Below are 7681 nucleotides of genomic sequence, written 5' to 3'. Positions count from 1 at the left end.
TACAGGCGTGTGTCAGTGTGTCTGCATGCACTGGCAGGATACAAATAGACACAGATAGAGAAGCACAAGTATTGAAAATGATCTGAGCTAAGGCAAAGCAAACTCTCTCTAATCCAGGGCTTTTCAACTAGCTACTGTTATTTTCTCTAATCCTTTGGGAAACAAATATTTTAAAAAATATAATTTTATTGAAGTTGATGTTAAAGCTTTTTAACTGTGCATTTTCCTTGCTTACATCCTAGCAGACTAATAACAGTTCTACAGGCTAAGGACCATAGTCACATCTTGAGTAGAATGGCTCTAGGGATGGGATGATATGAAACTTTCATTTTCTTAGTATTTTATATGGTTTGATGTTTCATGTAGTATTTGTTTTTTATAATGAAGAGAAGATACTGTATGTTAACTAAAATTTTAAAAAGGAGGGGCTCCTGGGTGGCTCAGTCAGTCGAGTGTCTGACTCAATTTTGGCTCCAGTCATGGTCTCACAGATCATGTGTTTAAATCATGTCAGGCTCCACACTGACGGTGCAGAGCCTGCTTAGGGCTCTCTCTCTATCTCTGTCTGTCTCTCTCTCTCTCTCTCTCTCTCTCTCTCTCTCTCTCTCCTCTGCTTGTCCTCTCTCTAAATAAACTCTAAAAATAATTTAAAAAGGGAAAAAATAAGAAAAGAGAAGGTAGAAAAAGTCATGTTAATTTCAATAAAATAAAATTAGTAGGGGCGCCTGGGTGGCTCAGTCGGTTGAGTGTCCAACTTTGGATCAGGTCATGATCTCATCGTTCATGGGTTCGAACCTCACATCAGGCTCTGTGCTGACCACTAGCTTGGAGCCTGGAGCCTGCTTCGGATTCTGTGTCTTCCTCTCTCTCTGTCCCTCCCCTGTTCATACACCATCTCTGTCTCTCAAAAATAAATAAATGTAAAAAATAAAAATAAAAAAATAAAATTAATACATTTATATACATATAAAACTAGGATGTTTTCTCAATTGTTAAGCAGTGGTTAATCTAAGTTATCTCTGTGAAAATAAATGGAAAGTACTTCTTTTCCTTTGGGAGGAGGATATCTGTATTTATCAGCATTTCATGATCAGTGGGTATTATTACATGTAATAAGAAACAAATTATAGTTACCCATTACAAACTGAAGCACAATGTCAACACCACTATCAAGGTGGATTAACATAACTCACTTCCACTGGCTTGAACCATTCTTTGGATGGAATTTCTGAAAGGGGAAATTGTGTGTATCTTTATTCTAATTCAGGTTCTAACTCTGTATAAACTAAATTTTTTTAAATGGTTACTTCTTGGGGGGCAAAAGTCATGTACAGTGAGTAAGAGGGGCAGAGAGAGAGGGAGACACAGAATCAAAGCAGACTCCAGCCTCCGAACTGTCAGCACTGAGCTCGACATGGGGCTTGAACCCATACACTGTGAGATTATAACCTGAGCTGAAGCCAGACACCTAACCGAGCCACCAGACACCCCTATATAAATTCTAATCTAAAATAGATGTAATCTGCTACCACAAAATATCACTTATTAACTGTCATTCATCAGTCAACACACATTTAAACAGCCACAAAGGCTCCCCAACAGGCTCCTCAGGGAGAGTATTGGCGTGGCCCTGTGGCCACGGCTGAGCCACACTTCTCAGTCAGCCGATGTTGGTATTCAACATGCTTTATTTTTCTAGCTGCCATTTGGATATTGACTTACTGACTTACCAGATATTTCCTCGGTAGAGGACTATGAATCAGGCACCGTACTAGTCTCTGAGGATACAAGGCAGAGGGAAAAGAGATGATCCCTGCCCTCCTGGAACTGATCACTTGGCCGGGAGCACTGATAGTGAGCAAGCAAGTGAGTGACTCCAGGCTCGGGCAGCCTGGTGGGGAGGACAGGGAAGCAGAGCGAGGAGGGTGTGGGAGAGCACTTGAAAGTCCGTATGTTCCTGGACCGTTCCTAGCATGAGCCAGCTAGGCAGATATTAGCATGATTCATTTCCCCAGAGGCTCTATTTTACACCACACAAGAGTCACAAGGACATTCCTAACTGCCCTCAGATTTTTTTAATTTAAAAAAAAGTTTCCCTTTTTTATATGAAAAGCAACAGAGAAAAGTTAGGAAAGAATAAAACAGTCCCCTGTACGGGTCCCTGGATTGTGTATCATCACACAGAGAGTTCTACTGTGTTGAACCTTTTAAAGGGTTGAAGTGGGGCTATGGGCATCCCAGCAACTTCTTATTATTTCATGGTGGACATGCGTGTACCCACCCGCCTATCCACAACTTAATGAGGTGGGTTTGTTGGTGGTTTTTATCTTGAGAGGGGCTATGAGTGTCCTAGGTGGTTGATAAGTGAAGCACAAATTCAATTTCATTGCAAAGGAACTTCCACCCATAAATACAGGCTATGATGTATCCTGTTTTCTGTCCTTCTCTCTATCCTTCTTCTGTCTTTGCAGAGTGAGTGTGGTGAACACACAGCATTGGCCCGCATCTCTGTGCTCCTGCTACACGCCAGGAAAGCACTAGGCTGCGTGTGTCCCGAGCACATTCCTTAGCCTGTCTGACCTCACGCAGGAGGTGCCATTGGTATCCCATGTCTCAGGGAGGGTGTTAAGACATGGAGAAAGGGAAGAGCTTGCCCAAGCTCACAGGAACACTGAGCGGGCACACCAGCAGCTTGAGGGGAGCCCGCAGTCTACTTCCGGAGACCAAAGGGACACTGAGCAGTGACACAGGGAGAAACTGTAGCTCACTCGCCACGAGACAGCAGCTGGTCTCTGCCCACCCTTGTGCTCAGGGCTGTCACATCAGCTGCCCTCACGGGGCTGGGACCAGGGCCCCTCACTTTACAGGAGGAACACCAGCTACCCTCGTTGTCCAGCTGTCATTCGGGTCCCCCAGCCTTGGCCACCCTCAGTGTGCATCGGAAGAGGGCCTCGCTCTGGTCCTCCCTGCACACACCATCCCCCACTCCCGTTACTGCGTGCAGAGGGTGCTCTTTGGCCCAAACCCATAACTGTACCACGTGTGAGAGCCAACGAGCTCCAGTCCCAAACCCATCAAACTAAATCTTTTAAAAATGGTTTGTGGTTCTTGGTCTTGGGATTCTCACACAGGTAACCAATCATCCTCGTGAGAAAAGAAACTGATATAAATAAAAATCATGGAGAGCCATGACTCACTGAAGGTTGGCTCCGAATTCACTTCCCCACACCCTTGGAGACATCCACCTGTGGCTCCATGGCTGCTGAACTGTCATGCTTGCCCTTCCGGTGAATTCACCAGATCAGGGCACCTGTTACCTGTGTCTCTAAATGTGAGGCCACTATCCACAGACACTTCTTACCATCATCACACACTACTTTCTTAGGAAGAAAAAGTGACTAAAAGTAATGGATGGTTTGGTTTTCAGTCTCCAGTGCGAGTCCACACAATTTTGTTACTCGGGATCAGAGGAATGGTTCGGAACATTTTATCTTTGCTTTACCTGCCTTTTTTTTTTTTAAATAGAAAGAAACTAGTTACATTATAACTAACTGATTAGTTGTTTGGATTTAAAATGTAAATTGAAAATACTATCACCTTGCCAAGCCTGAGAAATATGTAATTATTATAGCTATGATCATTCATTCGTTCATTCATTCAACAATTTTCCCTCTTGAGCACTGACTGCATATAAAAGCATCATCATGTCCCAAGGGGAGAGAAAGAAGAAAGTCACCTAGATTATCCTTCCCACCGGACCCTACCCTGAGCATCATGCAAAACACAGACATGTGTACATAAATACCCATAATGCAAGGCATAGTATATGTTATATAATAAAATATGAAAATGTTATGAAAATAAAATGTCAGTGAATCAGGAGATCTTTAGTTGTAAATGAAAATCAACTCAGAGAGAGGAGGAAGAAGGAAGAGGAGGGGGAGGAGGGAGAGGATGGGGGAGGGAGGGGAAGGGAAGAGGAGAAGGAGAGAGAGGGAAAGGAGTATTTACTGACTTTCTTAACCGTAAAGTTCAAATGCAGATCTAGTTGTAAGCCAGGCTTCTTCCAACAACTGAAATGTTTTCCCCAGTGGTCACCCTGAATTCCCATGATCTTGCCCTGCGGTAGCAACATGGCTATAAATGTGTCACAGCTCACATGTCTTTACCCCACAATCTAGAGAAGAAGAGATTCTGCTTCATGAACCAACACCCACCCTCCCAGCAGGATCTCCTTCCATCCCCTGGATTGTCTTCAGTGCCCAATCCCAAACCAATAATTTGGACCAGGAGTTCTGGTATTCTAATTGCCTTAGGCTGTTCAGGGCCCAAAGATTTGGGGAACTCAAAACAAATGGCTGAAGACAGAGAGGTGGCTTCCCAGAGAAATCAGGGCTGTGTTATCCAAAGAGGGGAAGATGGATGCTGGACAGGCAATGGTAATGTCTTCTTCATAGCAGGAAACCATGCTGAGAGTGGCCGGAGAGAAGGGAGAGGGAAGGGCCCTGGCTCCCTAGAGACCCTGCTCAACAGGTCTTGACTGGAAGGGAAGAGACATCTATAATGGAAGATATGAAAGCAGTACCTTCCATTCCTGCTACAGGGCCACCCCCCCCCCCCAATAACCACTTCTCCACTCAAAACTGTCACTGGCTCCCATGAGCCTCCCAGCTCATGCACATGGCCATGGCTTTCCTGGTGTTTGCCAATGATTGGATTATGACCATAACAGAAAGAGTTCTGAAGGGACTCCTTGTAACATAATGTAACCAGTGCTAGGAGCATAACCTACCTCTAGAAATATGAGGACGTAGTTATCTCCTCACAAAACATCACTGGACCTAAGCACACACATAACATGAATATAGATACACTCCCATTTAATTAGAATTTACTGCAAAAATAAAGGTGTTCTTGCTTTATGGACATTCTATCTATGTGAACATCTAATGTGCACAAAAACTTAGGAGTACTATTTTTGTTCCTTTTATAGATTTAAAAGAAGTTGAAGCTTAAGGTTACAGAGAATATGCAATGAAAATGGAATCTGAACTTAAAGATTCCCAACACAAAAACCTATGGTCTTAGTCACCACAGCTTATGACATCCATCAATTTGATGGGCTGGACACCTCTGGGCATGTATCTGATTGATAAAATGAGATGTGCCTGCTTTATGGTATGCAGATTATGGACCAGTGACACAAAACACCGCAGGAGACTCTGAAGCTGGTGGTCCCTGAAGGTTTACGTTTTCTGTCTGCATGGTTTCCCACAGCAATGGCAATTAAAATACAAAAAGATCTCAGTGGCCATTAAAGGAATTATTTGTATTTTGCTTTTGAATACATTATGTTATTTCCCCCCTCACAGGCATACTCAGATGTCATATTAACTGATCAAAAGATGTTTGGGATGCTTGGGTGGCTCAGTCGGTTAAGTGTCTGACTTTGGCTCAGGTCAGGATCTCATGGTTTGTGAGTTCAAGTCCTGCATCGAGCTCTGTGCTGATAACTCAGAACCTGAAGCCTGCCTCAGATTCTGTGTCTCCCTCTCTCTCTGCCCTTCCTCACTTGTGTTCTATCTCTCTCTCTCTCTCTCTCTCTCAAAAATGAATATATGTTAAAAATATATGTTTGGATTCATTAATAATAAAACAAGTTTGTTTACTAAATATACACTGATGAAACTGAGGGGTAACTGACTACCTTAATGTCTGGGAGAGGAACATTTTCAATGAAAATGCAGTAATTTACAGTAAGCCAAAATAGTCCATCATGTTGCTATATTCTAGAAGCTGAGTCTGTCTGGTTACAACCTAGTCACAGTTCTTTCCGGATATGAAACTGGGGGCACCACTTATTCTCTCAAAACATCAGTTTCTGCTTTTGTATAATGAGAATAATAGTGGTACCTTCCTAACGGATGGAGTCACATACGCTAGGTGCTTAGTACCGTTCCTGGCAAATGATACACACCCCATAAATGTCAGCTCTATTTATCAGCTACTAATAGAGACAGCTTTCTCTCCCCTTCCCATTCTCCCTTATGTGAGGCCATCAAAAGAAGCAATAATTCTCCAGAAGTCTAGTATTTCTATAGTAGAGGCCAGGGATGTGCTAAATACCCTAAAATGCACAGACGCTCCACAGAAAGAATTACCAGCTTCAAACCTCAGTATTGCCAACGTTTAGAAACTCTGGTCTGGACATATTGTCACTGAAGTTAAAGACATGTACTTGGGACTATGTTAAAAAGAGCAAGAGAACGGCCAACTATCCCTCACCCTCCCTTTCTGTAGCACAATTTGATTGTGTATTACACTGGAAACGTGATTAAATCAGCCAGGTTTTTAATTTTTTAATTAATTTTTTTCTAATCCGTTCCTGCTTCTGAAGGCTATCCGATTCTACTTGAGCTAATTTGGTGGCTCAGGAAGAACCGGACTCGGATCCTGTAGGAAGCACCACCACTTCACGTGTCACTTCCGCCTGTTGAGTGTTGGTTGAATGAGTCAGTTGCGTGAAGGCTCTGCCATGTCCTCTGTGGACGTCCACATCTGGGGCCACGATAAGGCCACACAACGGAACTGATGGGGACTCTATGCGGCACAGCAAATACTCTGCATTTCCACTGCGACCTGTTGTTTGTATAAACAACAGTATTTCATGAAATTTTCATAGGTTTAGCACCAACGAAATTATTCCAGTTCTCAAATTGTTTTTTTTTTTTTTGGTAGGGAATGAAAACAAACGAAATCAAACACATCTGATAGTTCTAGAATATGAAACTCTTCAGCTGACTTTCACATTCTCTTGGTTTCTGTTGCTATTTTGACTTTTCTAAAACTGTGACATCCTGTATCTCAGTGGTGTGAAACTGAAACAAATTTACACAGCACGTTCTAATTGTAAAAATTTGTAATTTAGAATTCATCACACAGATGACTGAATTGCAAAAATGTTCTTTAGCACGTCACAAAAATCCACTAAAAATACAAAGAGCATTAAATGAAATACATATTGCTACATCAGCTTTAGACATTTATTCATCCTCGTGTAATTTTCTCATTTATTTACTTTTTATAGAAATTTGAGAAATATCTTCAAAACTCTAAACTTGCACAAGGGAGAGACCTATCTATTTTGTACTGTGTGATTTAGTCGGCAGCAATTCCTAGGACTTTTTTCCCTATTGTGGTTTCAGTTTCAAATAGCCCTGACATGTGCTTACCAACACTTCTCCACCTGCCAAATTTTCTCTTAGTCTCTGAGTAAACAGAAGAGAATTTAGAGAGAAAAAAAAACACCTTCCTTGAATATGATTTATTAAAAGAGAAAGAAGCTTTTCTTTCTCTTACTTTGGATTTTCATTTGGAAGACTTGTGTTTCACAGCTTTTTCTTAGAACTACAAATGTTTTCCTCAAAATGTTTTAAATTTTTAAAGTGTTATTAGGGAAATAGCTAGAAGTTTTGAAAGCTTTTTTTTCATCCCCTTTCCCCCTTAATTTGAAATGAATAAATATGTAACACAAGCTGATTTTCATAAACATTTCATGGTACTTACATTCCTAGGGGTTTTTAAATAGAATTGTCATTTTTACATGAATTCCGAGCTGAAGGCAACCGCAACAGAAAAATATGATTAAAATATGCACTTTCCCATATTTCAGAAAGGAACT

The sequence above is a fragment of the Suricata suricatta genome, chromosome 2 (genome assembly GCF_006229205.1).
Source record: "Suricata suricatta isolate VVHF042 chromosome 2, meerkat_22Aug2017_6uvM2_HiC, whole genome shotgun sequence".
Classification (NCBI taxonomy): Eukaryota; Metazoa; Chordata; class Mammalia; order Carnivora; family Herpestidae; genus Suricata; species Suricata suricatta.
Note: the sequence above shows the minus strand (reverse complement) of the source record.